We start from the raw sequence: 18,849 nt of genomic DNA, 5'->3' as shown, positions 1-18,849 counted from the left end.
CAGCCTAAAACGACGAGACATCTTTGCCGGATTATCAACAACATCCGGATGGTAATAAGGCAAGTCCGTAAACTTTCTATAATACTTATTCGCCGTCATCTTTCCTTGTCTCAAATCGCAAACTCTTGCTTATTATCATCCATATATGCCGGAGGAATAAACCTTTTCTTAACCAATTCTTTAAACAAATTTTTTTTTTTTTTTTTTCAATCAGTTGTTTCCTCCGGTGACATCATATAAGCCTCCAGTCTCCACCTGGATGCAACTCAATACTCAGAAACCAGGTAGTCGTCTTGACTTACCTTCAAAAGACAGATTTCCTTAACTTGCATAATCCAAAACGTCTTTTCCAAATGATTAAGCCATCGCTTTGCTCCCTTAGGTCCATCATTTTCCATAAAGTGATTCAGTTTCAACTTATAAACAATCTCAAAAGGAATCCGTTGACTAAGTGACTCAATCACAATAGTATTAGTTTCCTTTAACTGAGCTATATCGGGGAAGCTAGGCTTATCTGAACGACGTGGCTCTCTGCGAGGCGGTAAAGTTCTGACAGAAGACACTAGGAATTTCTCAAGATATACAGGACTGCAAACTAGGCTCTGATACCAACTGACACACCCCGTCCCGAATGAGGGCATGCTGGCCGTCACGTGAGAGTGATGTAACCATTTACACAGTACGGAAGCTTTAAAGATACAATTTCTAAGATGAAACACCCAAAGGTGAGTCCTAATTTTTGGCCATTCTGTCAGAACACCGTTGGATTCCTCGTAGCCACCAAGCTCTGATATCTTAAACCTGGAGGGGCGCAAAACAAAGTTGAGTGGGTCAGCAAAACGAACTTAATCAGAACCTTCTTTTCTCTTTGAATATACTAACCCCTCGCCGTAAAACAAGTATAGTTTCCCAGAAAAATAAACATATATACGTATGTATAGATATGCCAATCATGCTCCAAAATATGCCATTTATGCTCGAGAATATGCCACATCGGAATCTCATAATAAAATGTAAATGCTCAAGCATAACTCATATCAATAACATATAATCTGGCAGCCGGGAGTCACCTAACGTGACCTGTACGGCTGCATATAGAGCTCAAATCTCAAACTCAATAACTGAATCTGCACACGAGTCGGAACCACCTAATGTGGTATGTACGACAGGACTGGGTGTAATATATACGCTCTAGTGCTACGATCACGTGAAGACTGTGCGAATAATCGCGGGTCACCTACGAGTCGGAACCACCTAATGTGGTCTGTACGACAAGACTGTGCACCTACTTGGATCCAAGCTGAGCGTGTGGTGCGGGTGAACATCACGTGAAGGACTCTGCCCTTCTCTGGGCGGGAGCACTAACACCGGGGGTGCAGATTATGAGCTCTCTAAGCATCTCAAACTACTACTGAATACAAACATGAATACCACTTACCTGGCACTTACCTGTGCGTCCACATCACCAAATACACATATATAAATGTATGCCACTACTAATGCATGTGATGATAGTATTTCAATCGTATTCCAAACGTATTTCACATGTATATCAAATGTATTTCAAATGTAGCTTACCTGGGCCTCCTCAGCACCATGCAACAGTATGCATAATTATGGTAATGCACATATTAAAATATGATGCATATATGACAGGATATTTAATTCGTATTTCTTTTAAAATACGTTTTCTGGGAAATACGTCAAGTATACGTATATATATATATACTGAAAAATAACTGTCCACTCACTGATAAGTAACCGGTTCGTAACCCTCACGCCTAGTTTGGTTACATTCGTCGTTCGTACAAGTTTCACCTATAAAAGAATAATTATAAAATCATCATTTAGATGCACACACAAACATTCGTCCATAACTTTTTCATACGTCGCTCAAATTGGGTGTGTGAATATACCACGGTGATCTACACGACGTCACGAACACGTGACAATTTTTCAGAACTCAATTTGGAGCTCTCACGCGCCCCCACGCGCCCTGTTCACGCGCTGCCCACGCGCGCGTCTTCTTCCTCGCGTCGCCGGACTGGTTTCGCCGGAGGTGGGTGTTTTGCCGGAATTTCTGGGTAAACTTCAAAGTGTCATAACTTCTTCATTTCTTAACCATTTTCGACGTACTATATATCAAAATGAAGGTATTGACGAGACGAATACATCCATACCTGCCTCGACCCCTAACTCGCCGTGGATTCGCCGGAAAAATCCTCGAAAGCTCCGGCCAACTTTGACCACGGTGATCCCGACGTACAAACTTCTCCAACGAAGTACTCCGAGGCTCCTTGGGACCTCACTAAGACATCTACAAGCTTCAAAAGTCCAAAAACACGCTAGTTTAAGTTTGCATGAACAGTACCTAAATCGGATTACCTCGAATCGACATGAAAACGAAGGATTTCTCACCTGAAAATGGTATGGTTGCACTCGTACGAGCTTCACGAGTTCGATGGTGTCCTTAGTTTCCTCGATGGGTGATGGTTTGGGTGAGTTTGGTGTTGTCCGTACGTTTTCTGAAGGAAGAAGAAGAATGATGGAGGACTCGGGGAGAGAGAGAGAAGTGACAGAAAAGAGACAGAGGGAGAGGGAATCAAGGGAGAGAAAGAGAGTGTGTGAGTGTGTGTGTGGTCCTACAACGCCACACAACACAACACTACACGTAAATGTAACGAACTAGGGGTAAAAAGGTAAATTCACACATACGTTTTTATAATCTCGGGACGGGATGTCACATAATATCTCTATATGTGTTCCTTCTTCTAAAACTGGATAATTATGTTCAAATATTTCTTCATCAAATTCTATTATTATGCTCATCAATTTCTTTTGAATTTTCTAAATGATAATTATTTTGAATACTAAATTCTTCTATACTTATGCTTTTATATGCTTCTAAAGTATTGCTTTCATCAGTGATTGTAATATCTTTCTTGAAAAATGTTATGTTAGGATTCATAAACAAAAAACCTTGCAAACTTTTAAGAAAATTTAAACCTAAAATAAATGAATATGATCCTACTAGTGAAACAAATGTTAGTGGTAAATTAAATTGTTGTTTCTCTACTTTAAGGGACTCATTATTAATACAATGTGTTAAATAAATTGGTCTCTCATCAAATTATGTTATTCTAACTGGCTTTGCTAATTTATGTCTATATTGTACTAGTACTGATTCTTCTCGTATGACACTTTTAGTAATTTACAGTTGTTTATATTTTGTAATTTTTTGCTAATTCTATTTCACCATTTATGGTAATTAAAAAAATTATTTTTTGGTTTTTTCTATATACTGTTCTAATATTTCAGTACTTACCTCTGATTCTCTAAATTAACTTCTAATAACCTATTATTATAACATTTTTCACACAATATTGAATATGTATTATTTATTTGCTACTAACTTACTACACTTATGACACTTCTTTGAATAACCTAAATTAATGTATTTATATTCTTTTTCATGTTCATTTTTTATAAATGCACACATATATTCTTCTAAATCACTGTCTGAATTACTGGAATCTTCTGAATCTAAATTTATCATTTTAATACTCTCTATACTATAAATACTCTCATTATCACTTAAATTATCTAAGCTATTATTGACTGAATATCTTCAGCTTCTTCTAATTTAAACAACTTTGTTAATGTACTTTATCTCTTGGTTGTTTGCCTAGTTTTGGACACTTTGGTCTAATATGTCCAATTTCTCTACATAAATATATAACATTTACAACTACTTTTATCTTTTCATGCTTTATATTTTTTTATCCAAAAGGTCTACCACTTCTTTTCCAAAATTGTTTGGGAATATATTTTCTTTTTCTGTATGCTCTCGAAGGTCTTATGCTAAAATTTTTATGTTGTTTATATGGTTTGTATGACTTATATTTCTTTTACTATATATTTTTTATACTTATTCTTCTTATGACAACCACACTGTTGTGGTAAATAGATATTTTTACAACTCATATAAAATTATTTTTTAATTTGTCTCTTAGCTTTTATATGACTATTTCTTGTCTAAGTATATCATATACATGTTAAATTCTAGATCTTGTTGCAATATCATTTTTCTTTGGATGCTTTTGCTATTCATTCGAAATTTATCTCTTATTGGTCCTTTTTATTTTTGTCATATAAGTATCTAATAAATTAATATCACTAATTCTATATGTTCTTTCTAAATATTGAAAGAATTCTGACATATATTAAGCTATGTACTGTAAATCACAAATTTGTAATGTTCTAAATTTCTTATAGCTCTTATTTGTTATTGTTTACTTCTACCATCTAACTTATTATGGTCTAAAGATTCTTGCTTGATTAAAGTAACAAAGCCATCCATATTAAATGTGTTTTAGCTACCTGATGTTGTTTTGGATTTTGAACTTTCCATACTTGAAAATAATCAAATACTAAGCCATCTAAAGTATGTTCAAAATAATATACCATGTTTTGTGAATTGCCAAAATCTAACATTAATGCTGAATTGTTACAACCCATACTTTAAAATATTATATTTTATTCCCGAGATGTGTGAAATGACTATTTTGCCTCTGAGTGGGTGTCTTAATTAATTTATTGAGCCTCGACTCGAGAGTTATATCCTCGTACTTTCTTAAGTTTCAAGAGATTATTTTTTGTACGTAAGTTTTACGTCAAAATTGAATTACGAATTGAGACCTTGAGGGCCTAATTGTAATTTTCACAATTAGTGAGAGGCAATTTTGTAATTTCACTGAATGGGTTTAAGTGGGATTGCATAACTCGCGGTCCCTCTCTGTTCTCCCTCAGCTGAAACATAACCCTCTCTCTAACTCTCTAACTCTCATTCTCTTTCTAACCTCCAAGAGCTCCCATCTTTTTTTCTCTTCGAATCCATAACAAATCGAACCCAAAAACCTTAAAATCTTCATCTCTGAGATGAGAGGAACTTGAGGATGCTCTTGCATGCACCATCGGACAATCGCAGGGTAAACTGCCATTAAAGCCGAGAGCTTCAAGCCCTCAACCTCGAACCGAAGTAAGACTTGTGTCCACACTATGAATTTTTGGGTTTGTCATTGTATTCTATGGTCTCTGATTATGATTTTATGTCAAAACTCAAGGGTTTTTACCTCTGCTCTTCTCTGTGCTAGAAACTCAACTCCAACGATGAACTCCGGCGAAATACCGTTGAGTTCTAAGTTGGTGAGTGTCCTAGTGCAGCCAATCTCTTCCTTTGTCCCTGTGATAATTGGGATGAGGTTTTGAGTCACTTATTTGAATCCTAACCTCTGCTTGCACTTCGATATCTTTTCCAGTACTCGGCGAGTGCGAACGGACGAACTCTAGCGAGTTTGTGAATGTTGGTGCTCGAATCTCATTGGAATTAACTTTAGGTAATTAATTACCTTGTTGCATGTGAATTTTTGGATGAGAATCAACCTGTTTGACATGCATGCACCCTGTTTTCGTACTTTCCAAAATCCGGCGAGGGACTCCAGCTAACCTCCTTCGATCTGAGACGGATCCAAGCTTCATTGGTTCGAATTTGAGTTTGGGTAATTCCCTAGGCCTTAATTTGTGTTTTAATTGAAATTGGAAAGTGAAATCATTAAATTTGAGCGGGGAACCTTGATTGGTGAGACACCGGCGACTGGTGACGGTGACCTACGATGGTCACCGTTAGTTTTAACGGCAAAGGTTGAGATTCCTTTAACTTTAACGAAATTTGGTAACAGAGAAGGTATATTCCGTTATCCCTATTTAAACCCTGACCACACAGGCGTGTGGCACCGGCGACGGCAAGTGCGACATCTACTTGTCGAACCATGGCGACGTGTTCGCCCGTGATAGCGACCCATGACGGCGCATGTTTCCTAACGCGTGACAACGAGTGACACTACCACGGCGACGTGTGACTGACCCAAGACCTAACCCTAGATTTTTTGGTGTTCTAATCATGTGGTGCCCTCCGTTTATGCAAATTCATTGGACTATGTTCCATTACAATGATGATTAAGCTTATCTTAGCTAACATTAATATTCACATGGTTGATTAAGGAATGGAGAGATACAGGCAAGGAGCCAGAATGTGAGGGATGCGCTACTTACCAGTGAGTAGACTCGTTCGAAAAATCAAATATTTTTACATGTGTGTGTATATATATATATTTACGTATATGTTTGGGCCCAAAATAATAGTGTTGGGCCGAGTGTAAGTTTATGTTCGGCCCAAAGCTGTTTCAAATACACTATGGGTTGTCTGGTGGTCCCGAGCCATTCAGCAAGGATGGTCGAGTCCTATCGCAAGAAGGAGTAGGTCGGATGAGCAAAGGGGTCAAAGAAGTCCTAGTGCGATTGGGATTCTCGGCCAACAATGAATATGGCCTAAAAAAAGGGGTGAGTTCAAAGTCCTAATAGGGGTAGGATTGGTCGAAGTGGAGTTGGAACATAACAAGAAGTCCCAATCCAGATACGATTTTGACTCGATCTTAAGGAGGATTTGCTGCTATAAATAGAGAAAGGAGGGTGCAATTCAGGGACCTCCAATTCAACATATAACTACCCTGCTCAAAACCTCTCAAACATCTTGAGATTTTTTACTTTCTTTTTCCGCCAACACATCTTCAGTTTAGATAAACAACACTATGAAGGCAACCGGCGAACACCTTCAGTTTGGATAAACAGCACTGCGTCGAGGCTGACTGGTTGCCTATCCAAGTCTCGGTTGAAAAGCGTTTCTGAATCCTTATTGGCAGAGGTCATCTTATCAGCCTTCAAGGCGAAGTAAGGTGTTACGAGTTACGACATTCGACGCATTGAACGCCGAGTGATTTTATGATTGGATACTCACAAGTGAGTTTCAGAGTTTGGCATTCTGACGGCCGTTTCACCATCAAGACATACATCACCTTTGAATATTTATGTTCGTACAGTCTGGTGTCGATTCGACGTGCTTATACTCTCACCAATATAATCACTGTGACCGAATTCGGCATCGACGATTTGTGAACTTCGCAGAACTAGCAGCCTTGTCTTCAGGCTCGAGAATCCAAAGGTCTAGACTTGTTCCTTCCTCGACCGCAGTCGCAAGATAAAGAAGTCAGCAATGCGCTCAGGGCAACATCAACAAATTTTACTCCTCGGGCGAGCTCGGCCGATGAGTTGGCACGCCTCGCATTCAACCGAATGACGTAGTTAGCTTATTACTTACTCGGCCTGCACACCACGTAGGCTTTTGTAATTTTTAGGATCAACAATATATGCTTTAATGCTTAATATGTGGATGCATATTGTTGTGTTAGTCTCGGATGAGACTTGCGATGATATTAATAATATCTTTAGATATTTCGTGATCTATTTTAACCACATGGTCATCATATGATTAGTCGTATAGCTATCTTCGGTCGTAGATTTGTTTGCAAGTTATATTTGTCCTAGTGGATGCTAAGGTTGATGAGTATTACCCGTATTGTGATTAACTAGTTGATGCTAGTATATTTCCTGCTTGCTATACTTATGTTAATGGATGCTAGCATGTTTGATTGATGGAAGGTATGATTTCTGAACTTGAACTTGATGGTTTTATGTTGATGTTGATGAATGAGATTGACTATTATGATAGTATATTATATAGTTTTTTGCTATATATGTTTTTAAAACAGGGTTATTATAGTTACGATGAATTTATAATTGTGCTAAAACTGGTCCACTCATGTTTTGTTTTATCGACCCCTTCAGGACATAATGAGATTAAGAAGAACACCAGTGGGGACGAGTGGGCTTGGCAGTGAGGCTTTCATCTTCTAGACTTTGGGTGATGGCTCATTTACTGCAGTTTTATTGTATTTGTAATAATATTTGCATGATTGCACTTTTGATTATGCATAGCATTGCACCTTGTTGTATTTATTGTTATGTGAAACTTCTAGCTGTTATGATGTGATGTGATTAATAATGGGGTTAAACCTGAGATAATTTGTATCCCTAAGTGGGGAGGATGATAAGTACTTATGTAGCAGCTTTGGAATTTATTATTTAATGAACATCTTTGGTTCAAATTCTTACACATCATAATTATCTTACTATGGCTTCGTTATTGAATTGGCTTGTGACGTCATCTCCAGATGGGGTCATATAGTTAATTTAGTGTCGGCCAGCACATCATGATCTCGTAACTTGTGTTATTGGGATTAAGGTGTGTCATGAACGAACACAACCTTTTTCCCATCTTTCAATTGTTTCTCCCAATCTTATGGATCTACATTATCTAACTTTAATATATTATCTGCTATATTAATTTGTTCTATACCTCTTAAATATGAGATCCTATTTCTTCTAGGTGGTCTCATCATTTTCTCATCCATGTAATCTACTCCTCCTTGTTCATTATTTGCTCATTTGTTTGTCTTAAAAATTGTTGATTTGTTTTGGCTGTGTATCCTAAATTATTTTCTACTCCTGATGTACTACTTTCTTATGCTGGATTACATTCAATTTTTACTTTTAATAAATTATTATACTCTTTTGCTCGTAAAATATGTTCTACTCATATTTTTAAAATTAATTTTTTTCATTTCATCATCTGAGATTCCATGTAGTCCTAAATCATATGTCTGATATTTTCTAAATATTATTCTTCATTTAAATTATCAATATTTTCTATGAGCTTATCTACAACGTAATCAAAATTTTGTTCAACTAAATTAATTAACATCTAAATTATCAAAAGTCGTATGAATACTTTCATTTTCACTCCATCATCTTTTAAAATTTTCAATTGCTTATAGTTACTAAATCTAATTATTGCTTCTCATGTAATAGTTTCATATATTTGTACACTATCTAGCTGTCTTTTTTATGCAACTTATAAATTAGATAATGTATATTGAGTTCCTTCTAAGAAAACTATTATCTACGGGTTTTGCTTATATCTTATTTACATGCTTACTACCAAATGTTTGAACTAAATTTTAAAATTCTAAATTAAACTTATGATTATATTTATTAGACACTTTAACTATGCACAAGTTCACCCTTCTCGTTTCCTTTGCTCTTAGAACCGATTGGAAGGAAAGCACTAGCTACTCCTACAACGAGTAGGGAGATCCTGAACTAAGGTATGATTCTTTCTTTTTTCCTTTGACAGACAAAGTTCTAGTAGTTTATTCCATTTGTAAGGTTCGATTAAATCTTCTTAGATTCATCCTTTCCCAGTTCTAGTTATTGTTGATTCAAGCAGCTAATACATAAATTTTTATATTCTCATTTCATATTATAATTTTTTGTTCTTATGCTTACTTTGACATATTTACTAAATTCATTAATTGTCATTACATAATTTTGGATGCAACCTACAACTGCTAAGTTTGAATTTAAGTATACTTCAGCTTTTGTTATTGATGTATGTTGGTGATTATCCCATCTATCATCATATATGTACACTAAATCTTTTGTGCTTTCTTGTGCTCTAATTAATCCTGCAATTCTAATTAAAAATTGTACCTATATGAATTTGACTAAAATATAATTTTCTCAAATAAATAACTGTTTTTTTACTGAGTAAATTAACTGCAGCTTCTTTATCAATACAGCTAACTTCATGTTGACTAATGCTACTTACAATTCTACTTCTATTTTCAAATAAATCTAAATTATCCAAATTATTTTTATTTTTTTGGGTTCCTTCAAATCTTCTTCTAATAAACTATGTGCTTCTTCTTCATTAGAATAAATATTTTTGGCTCTAACTATTTTTTTTCCTTTTTTTTCTAAAGAGTTTCATTTTCTATTATCAAAAGGCTTAGGTCTTCTAATATGGTTATTTGTACTTAAAGTTAAATTTTCTAATTTTTGTAACAAAGATGGTGGAAGTGATGAAGATGTGTTATGTAAAACTTGATTAATATATTTCTACTATTTGTTCTTCAACTTGATCTAATTTTTCAGCTAAATTTAAAACTAATTGGATAATCAAATTATTTTATCTATGGGGATATTACAACTAGGTGCTTGTGATGAGAAGTATGTTAAGCCAACTGGTTCTTTATCTAACTTACTAATTTCATTCAAAACTTGAATATATTTTCTATTAGTTCTAGAATCGGTCATTAAACTAATAATCTATCTATTTTATTATGTAACTCATCTACTTCTTCACTCAATTTTTTTTGCACTAATTGGATTTTTTTTGAAATTCTAATTTTAATTGCTCAACTATATCTAATGATTTAAGTTCTACTTACTTAGACTTACTATCTATGAGGTCAATAAGTTCTTTTATCTCTCCTTTGCTACGAAACCTTTGAATATTTTTATATTATCTTGGGCCTCAAAGTTGAATGGATTTTGAATAGTAAAGCCCATTAACTTAAGTTGTATGGCAATTTAAATTACATAGGGCCTAAATGGCCAAATAAAAACCCAAGGCCGGCCATATAAGAGGGAAAGGCTTTGTTTCATTTAAGTCACTTAAAGTAAGTGACTTTATAAGGGGCATTATTGCCTAAAACTTCATTGGGGTTTTTCTAAGGAAAGATGAGAGGAAACAAACTTTCTCTTTCTCTCTTGGAGGCTAGCTGTGTAGGAGGAGGGTACTAGCATCTTCCTCCTCCTATAGCATTCATCTTCTTCTTCAATCCTTCCTTGGTGTCGGAACTTAGAGGCCTCCTACTTTGGTGCCTTTTGGAGATATTTTTTCATCAAACTCAAGGAGCAAAGAAGAAGCAAAGGAAAAGTTTCAAGGAGAAAATCCAAAACACAAGGAAGCATCCATGGAGTATGGAGTGAATTTGAAGGCCCTCTCCACTTGGGTGATAACCTTGTGTAAACAAGGATGAGCTTCAAGGGTACGAAAGCTCAAATCTCTCTTCGCTTTAATTTGTAAAGAGTCTTGGTTCACCAACACTAGGCCTTGAATTTTATAGGATTTGTAATTGTTTTGAGTTTATGCCATCTTTAATTGTTAATTTTATGCATGTGTTGCTCAAATTTTTTAAGTGGACAAAATTTTTCCTTCAAGTGGTATCAGAGCCTAAGTCTAGTGTTTGGTGAATCCTTTTGGGTTTTGTGATTTCATAATCTGTGATTTAAATGTTGTAAAAGTTACAAGCTTTATTTTGCAACAAGAATATAGAGGTGATAAAAACGTAAGAAAAGTAAAACTTCAATCTCTTAGACGTGATTTTGAAAATGTACATGCATAAGACTAGAGAGACATGCTGATGTAGACATAGAGAGCATTTCAGTCACTCAATTTTCCGTCTAGTAGTCAGTCAAACTACTACAAATAGAAGAAAGGGTGGAAAGGAAACTACAAGAAATAGGAAGGAAAAGGAAATATAAGTGTGAAAGCCAACACTGGAAACAATAGTGGAAATGGAAATATAAAAACACTCTAGATGATTTGTGGTAAGCTACATGTTGGAGAATGTTGGTTTAAAGAAAAGCAAAGTGTCACAAATGTTTTAAGTCTGGTCATCCGTCAAAGGATTGTTGTTCAAAGGTCACTTAACAAGTGAATTGTGCAAATCAAGTGGAAGAGGCATTAAATGTGTTCTGCGCATTTAATGCTACTATTGTGAATGACAAAGAAGTTTGGCACATTGGCAGTGGTTGTAGTAACCATATGACTACTCATGAGTCACACCTTACTAACATTGACACTACTTACACAGGTAAATGAAAATGGGCACTGAGAATCTTGTGAAAGCAGTTGGCAAAGGTACTCTTATTATTGAAACGAAAAAAAGGAAGGAGATATATAAGAGAGGTAATACTAGTGTCAAGATTATATGAGAATTTACTCAATGTTGGTCAAATGCTGAAGTATGGATACTTTCTGCTAGGTGATTACATGCTTGAGATATTTGATGATAATCACTGTCAAAATTAGTCACAAAAGTTGAGAAGGAAAACATAAGTTTTCCACTGTTCCTGGAGTACTTTAATCAGATGGCAATGAAGGGCAATGTGGTAGAGTTTATCAAATTAGGGCACAAATGTTTTGGTCATATAAATACGCAGAGTTTAAAAAGTCTACAGAAGTTTGGAATGGTCCAAGGTGTTCCTCAAATAGAGGGTTGCAATGAAGTTTTTGAAGAGTGTGCATTTGAAAAACATCACAGAGATGTATTTGAAGCAGGAAACTCATGGAGCGCTTCAAAACCACTAGAATTGATTCGCACTTATGTGGGTGGTCCTATGCAAATTGCTACCTTCAGTGAGAACAGATACTACCCGACATTTATTCACTACTCCAAGATGTAGTGAGTATATTTCAGGAGATTTAAGTAAAAAGTATTCAATATTTTCAAGAACGTCAAAGCAATGGCAGCTGCAAAGTGAGCATCAAGTTAAGAAGATAAAAAGTGACAGAGAAGGTAAATATACTTCAATAAAATTCAATGCATTTTGTGAAAATTTGGGCTTAGAAAAACAATTTACAGTTGCATATTCACCAAAAAAAACAAAAAAAAAAAGGGCACTGCACAAGACTAGTTAAAAATGGCTAAGTTCATGTTACATGACAGGAAAATGCCTTATTTATTTTGGGTAGAAGTTGTTAACATTGTAATTTATTTCCTGAATAGATGTCCCACTAAAGCTTTAGACAAACTGACTTCTTTAGTAGCGTACAATGTTAGAAAGCCAGTAAAAAAAGGGGCCTGAGAGTCTTTGCCTCAGTGTGTTACGCTCATGTGCCATGATAGTTGAGACACAAGTTGTAGGAATCCAGCAATACATGCATATTTGTGGGGTATGAAATCAATGAGAAATGTTATAGATTATTCAACCCGAAAACAAAAAAGATCAATCTTTCCACAGATGTGATCTTTAATGAAGAGGCATTGTGGAATTAGGAGACTAATGCAAAAGAACAAGCTAAAATTCCTCTGTAAGTTAAACTCAGTGAACTAGAAGCTGACAAGAAAGGAACAAGAAGTTCATGAAGATGTGAGAATTAGTACACCACATCAAACTTCTCAATCTACAAGATCAAGTCCTTAGATTGAAGAACCACAAAGCTCAACTCCAAGTTTAAAACCAATAAGATTAGAATCTTAATGAAATCTTTGCTACTTCTAATTACTATGTGCTTGAACCAAAGAATTTTGAGGAAGCAGAGAAAGACATATCATGGTAAAAAGCTATGAAGTATGAGATTTCAATGATAGAAAAGAATGAAACATGGGAATTGGTTGATGGACCAAGTGACAAATTGGTAATTGGTTTAAAATGGGTCTATAAGATCAAGTTGAATTTGGATGGGTCTGTGCAGAAGAGCAAATAAAGATTGCCGACCAAAGGCTACTCACAAAAGCCTAAAATTGACTTCAATGAAACACTTGCAATTGTGGCAAGGTTAGATACCATAAGGCCACTAATTGCATTGGCTGCACAAAAAGGGCTTAAAATTGTATTAGTTGGATGTAAAATCAGCTTTTCTAAATGGTGTTCTAGAAGAGGAAGTGTACATGGACCATCCACAAGGTTTTGAAATTGAAGGTTCTGAAAACAAGGTCTACAAACTCATGAAGGCACTCTATGGTTTGAAACAAGATCCAAGAGCTTGGTATAGTGCAATTTGTGGATGCAAATTTCTTCCTCCTTAATCTTGGACAAAATTGCACCTACAAAACAATTAACACCTTTGGTCAAGGCCAAGAGCCTCACGCACCCACGATGAATTGGGTGGGGGGGGGGTGGCTTTGGCCGAAGAACCTCCGATGCCAAAGTTAGAATTTAGAGGGAAAGTGTTTGAGAATTTTAGAGAATTTTAGTAAGAGTGAAGACCTAGGTTTTTAAAGAAAAGTGGATCATATTTATAGGGCATGGCCAGTCCTCTTTGGAGAAAGAGTGGCCGGCCCTTTATGTGTTTTTTGGGTATTATTTGGTGATTTAATTAGCAATTAATATATTGATTAGGAATAAATATATTAATTGGCTAATTAAAAGGAATGTTTTTTGGGAGGTTATGGAATGAAAGCTTAATTGATTAGCTAAAAGAGGAAAAAGAGGTAAAAGTATATGGAATGAAATAGGTTTTGGGAATTACCTTGTAAAAGGGATTTGATGAGATGGATTTTGAATTATTACCTTATTTTGGGCATTTTTGACTTAGTTGAGGGATAATTGCCCACTGCTCGCGCGTAGGAATCCTAATATGCCTCAAGGGTATGTTTGTCCTCTTTTATCCAAAAATCCACATGTCGCCTTGTGATTATTTTTGGCTCCACAAATGCCCCTACACCTATTGGGCTGCTCGCAGGAAAAGGCATCATGTGTAGAGATCTTCTTGCTTAAGACTGCTTCCTATTTTGATGTAGATTCCCTCTTTAATAGGAAATTAGATCCTTCTAGGAAAGGGAAATAAATCTCTCAAAACCTATTTAAGTCCACCTTAAGTGGGTTATTAAATCAACTTTGAAGAGCAATTTATTCAACCCTACAAGAGAAAGAGAGCTTAGAGGATATTTGGTCCCCCTCATCTAACAATCTTCTACATCTTGCCTGTGCAAAGGACCATTTTTTGTTGCTTTCTTTATCGTCTCTGTGCCGCACCAATGTAAGAAAAATTTAATTTTTCTTGTCTTCTTCTTGGATAGTGCTGTTGTGGGGCAGCCGTCGAGGTGGTGCGGCATGTCGACTGGCAGAAGCCAGAAGTTAGCTTGGCATGGACCGAGGAGGTGTTGTGGCAGGGACCACTGCTTTAGGCTACTTGGCTTGGCTAGAGCCAAGGGCAGCTTGTGCGGCTAGGGTCGCAGATTATGGTACTGGGGCGCAGTGCTAGAATAATCGCATGGCTTATGTCCTTTGGGCTCTTGGACCTGACACGAGCCAGGCCGGCGATTAAGAGAGATGAGGAGTTCGAAGGCCTCATAGGTTGCTGAAATGTTGGGCAAACAGGCCTCCTGCCTGCTGGTTTGAGAAAAAAGAAATAAGGAAAAAGCTAGTAGGGGTTGAGTTCCCCTACTGAGTATCGTGAATAGCGTTGGTTACTTAGTTCTCTTCGCCGAGAGAAATGTGGGTTGCTCTCTCAAGAGAAGGTAAAGAGGATCAAGGCGGATACTTTGGCTCGTCTAATCGCTATCGTGGAGCCTATTGCGAATGAAGGTGGAAAGAAGAGATCTTCCCCGTCTACTCAAGAAATGCTGGTTAAGAAAAAATTGAAGACTTCTTCCACTGCTCGTGAGGGTCCACCTGCTGTCGTGAGGGCTGTGATTGGCATGACTTCTTCCAATGGGCAGAAAAATGAGGCTGCTAGATCTGAGCTTGTGGCACCTGCTATGTCGAGAATGGGCAATTCGATTGTTGATAGTATTGCTCAGTGTAGAGGTCTTGTCATGCCCCTAGTGCCGAAGTCTGCGCCAAAACATCCGTTGGGAGCTAAGTCCAGTTTTCATTTGGAAAGGCTTGCTATTATAAAGAGCGATCAGGTGGACTCTGCTACTAAAGTGGCGCTAAGGCCCACTCCCTCTGCTGCTGAAACTAATTTGCCTACTGGGAAGGAAAAGACTGATCGCGTGGGCAACTGTGAGAAATTCACTAAGCCTGCTTCAAGGGAGGCTGCTGAGATCTGTGTGCTTTTGAAACCATATCTGCTTGAAGACATGGACATTTGTGCCAAGTTTGTTGATGGCATTAGAAATGTTTGTTTGCCCAAGTTCCTTTGTGAAGCATATGACCCAATATCGAATGACTGCTCTGCTTGTTATGATGCATCTATAGCAAGGCTGCCAAGCAGGTGGTGAAGACTATGGTAGTTGAAGCTTATTCCTCGATCGAGGAGATCAAGAGGTTGGACTTTGAGCTTGTTGCTTTGAATGGGTCTAATATTTCTGCCCTCACTTCTCTGCAGCTTGAGACCGTTCGCCAAGAGATCGTTGACTTGAAGACCAGGCTTGACGCGATCCAAGTTAAGTATGAAAGTGCAGAGAAGGAGATTGGATGTTACATACCTCAGATTCAAGATCTTGAGTTTGCAGTTTCTCATTTCGCTGCTTATACAAAGGATGAAGAGTTAATTGCTGCTTATAATCAATAGGCTTGAACCCCAAGTGTTGGAACTTCAAGGTGTACTGAAGATCAACAGAAGTTTGAAGAAAGAAGTGGATGAGCTGCAGCGTGTCCGTGTTGGTCTGCTCAAAGAGAATGAGCAGCTGAAATGTGAGAATGATGGGCTCGAGGTTTCAAGACCTTCTCTATTTCTCCGGAAGACTTGCTTGCTTTTACTTTTGAGGCTTCCATTGGTGAAGTAGTTGAAGAAGTTGGTGCCCAGGCTAGGGCAGTCACGGGTGAAGCGCTGGATGATGCCACTGCTAAGAGCGTCGCTGCTGCTGAAGGTGTGGTGATCGGTAGTTGTGGGATGTCCAAGTTGCTGAAGTGTAGTCTTCTAGGTAGCCTTTAGGATTTTCTTTGTTTTTCCTTGTAGCTCTTGTTTTTCTTGAACTCCTTTGGCCTTTTCAAGTTATTTATAAACATCCTTCCTTCGCTTTCTTCATCTTCGCTTCTTTTGTTCATGCCCTAACCTTTAGACTTTATAGACCAGTGGCAAGCGTGCTACTTTTCTATAAGCAGATAGGCCCGCGTAGTCTATGCAACCGTAGGTGTTGGTATAGAACTTTGCAAAGTTGTTAGCCATAGGGTTAGCAGCCAAATGCCTTACTTACAGAAACAGACAAATCCGCGTAACCACTAGGTTGTTAACCTTGGCTTTCTCCAATTCCGTAGGTTGCGTAGCAAGTATCACAACACTTTAGGACTTGGTGTAAGTTGTTTCGCACTTGGCAGAGGTGAAGCTTATCGACTACGTAGCATACCGGCAGTGGATAAAGCTTTGTATATACATGCTAGCTTGTTTAACCTTTCACAAGAATGTGCGGTTGTATAAGTTTAGCATGACTTTACTGCTCGAAGGGTAAGCCGTAAGCAGTCTTTTGGAAACTGTAGGCTACCTTCGTGCACTTGGTAGCAGCTTTAGGGTTTCAGTGCAGCCGTCTATCGGATGTACTGCGTAATGTGCCTTCTCCGTCTCTAGGGTCTGGTTCCCCACGGATTAAGCTAAGAGACCCAAAATCCTTCAGTTAGCTAAGCCTTGAAAAAGACCATTGTGGCTACTTCTAGGAATCCCGGCGTAAGCCATCATGCATCTAGTTATACTAAGGCAGCCAGGCTCATCCACGTCTGGATATTCGGAGTGTAGAGTTTATCCTCTCGTCTTGAAGAGTTGACCCATGTGGGTGTCGGGGAATTGGTTTACCCTCTCGCACTGGAAAGCATGATGGTCCCTCGGGGGGCGCAATTCCTGCAATGAGTCCCTAAGAATGGCGCGGCCTTTTTTTGAAGTGTAGGAGTGACCAGTTATGTAAGTATGCAGTTGAGCCAAGTTATGATTACTTCTGAATTCCTCATTAAAAAACGAGTGAAGCGAACGAGAACTTAGCTATAAGGTAGGAACTGCATAACAACAGGATAGTCCTCGGCTTGTGAGGTGGTCCCCATCGAACTGCTTGAGTTTTCGGGCTTTGATGTAGTGGGAGGTCACACATGGTACTTCCTCAAATTGTATGCACTCCACTACTTTTCGATCTTTTTGTCGTTTCATGGTGGCGAGGGTGTAATTACTTTTGCCGCCTACTCTGCTGATCTTGTACGGACCTTCCTAGATGGGATCCATCTTTTGGAGACTTTTCTATGGGCAATGATGAAGGCTTTTCTTAGGACTAGATCTTCGAGCTGGAACTGCCGAATCTTAGCCTTTTGTTGTAGCTAGAAAGAAGCTATTGCTGGTATGCTGCGATGCGGGTGATGGTATGCTCGTGCTTCTCCTTTACCAGATCTAAGCTTATGGCCATCTCTTTACAATTCAGCTCAATGCTTGGTAGTAGAGCAGTGATACTTGACTGGATGACATTAGGATGAATGATTGCTTCTGAGCCAAATGCCAAAGAGAAAGGAGTCTCATCGATTGCTCATCTTTTGGTGTGCGATATGCCCATAGACATCCGGGGAGTTCGTCTGGCCATTTTCCCTTCTTGTTGGTGAGGGATTTCTTGAGGTAGTCGAGGATCATCTTGTTGAATGCTTCAACCCGCTTATTGCCTTGAGGATATCTCGGCATGGACACGTGCTGCTTGATGCCATACTTTTGGAAGATTTTCGCCATACCTTTGCACACAAATTGTGGGCCGTTGTCAGTGATGATGGATTGTGGGATGCCAAATCGGCAAATAATGTTCCTCCATATAAAGTGCTCTATGTCCGTTTGAGTCGTGGTCGTCTTGGGCTCTGCTTCTACCCATTTGGTGAAGTAATCGGTTGCCAAGATCATCATGCCTCTGCCCCTAGTAGTAGGCGGTATAAGTCGTACCAGGTCGATTGCCCACTACATGAACGGCCAAGGACTCGTATGCGAGTGTAACTCACTGGCAGGCAGTGCTTGTATCGACTTGTAGCGCTGGCAGCGGTCGCACTTTTGTACTAACTTCTTAGCATCTTGGTGCATAGTAGGGACTCGTGGAGCTGGGGCCATGTTACACATAGCAGGAGACGCTCAACTACCGATATTGGATCATTCTAGAGCTAAATTATGGAGTAAGGGTCGGCTAGGGCCATGTGACGCGTAGCAGGAGGTAGTATTCAACTGCCGGTACATGTTGCTCTTACGTAGAATCTTTTGGGGCGACGAGGACAAAACTTACTTCCGAGTGTGTCCTTCTAGTGTTCGTCTACCCTTGGCGTGTTTTTTGAACTGAATTGTTGCGTTCGTCAAAAAACTTTGCATCTGTCATGGTCTACGCCTTTATCGTCGCGCGTTTGGATTGAGCGGAATAATGCGTCATGAGGATG

At 38.2% G+C, this 18,849-nt stretch overlaps 1 long non-coding RNA gene across 1 annotated transcript; it reads right to left on the bottom strand.

Moving 5' to 3' along the window:
* Positions 1-1,922: 1,922 nt before the first annotated feature.
* On the bottom strand, positions 1,923-2,507 carry LOC148698058 (uncharacterized). Its single transcript, XR_015960324.1, has 3 exons — positions 2,419-2,507; positions 2,181-2,324; positions 1,923-2,080 (listed from the first exon to the last, which is right to left on the bottom strand). It is a non-coding gene; the product is annotated as an uncharacterized LOC148698058 (long non-coding RNA).
* Positions 2,508-18,849: the final 16,342 nt, after the last annotated feature.

The sequence above is a fragment of the Pyrus communis genome, chromosome 3 (genome assembly GCF_041283825.1).
Source record: "Pyrus communis isolate YQ-2024b chromosome 3, ASM4128382v1, whole genome shotgun sequence".
Classification (NCBI taxonomy): domain Eukaryota; kingdom Viridiplantae; phylum Streptophyta; class Magnoliopsida; order Rosales; family Rosaceae; genus Pyrus; species Pyrus communis.
The sequence above is the reverse complement of the archived record's forward strand: the minus strand, read 5'-3'. Positions and strand labels throughout refer to the sequence as shown.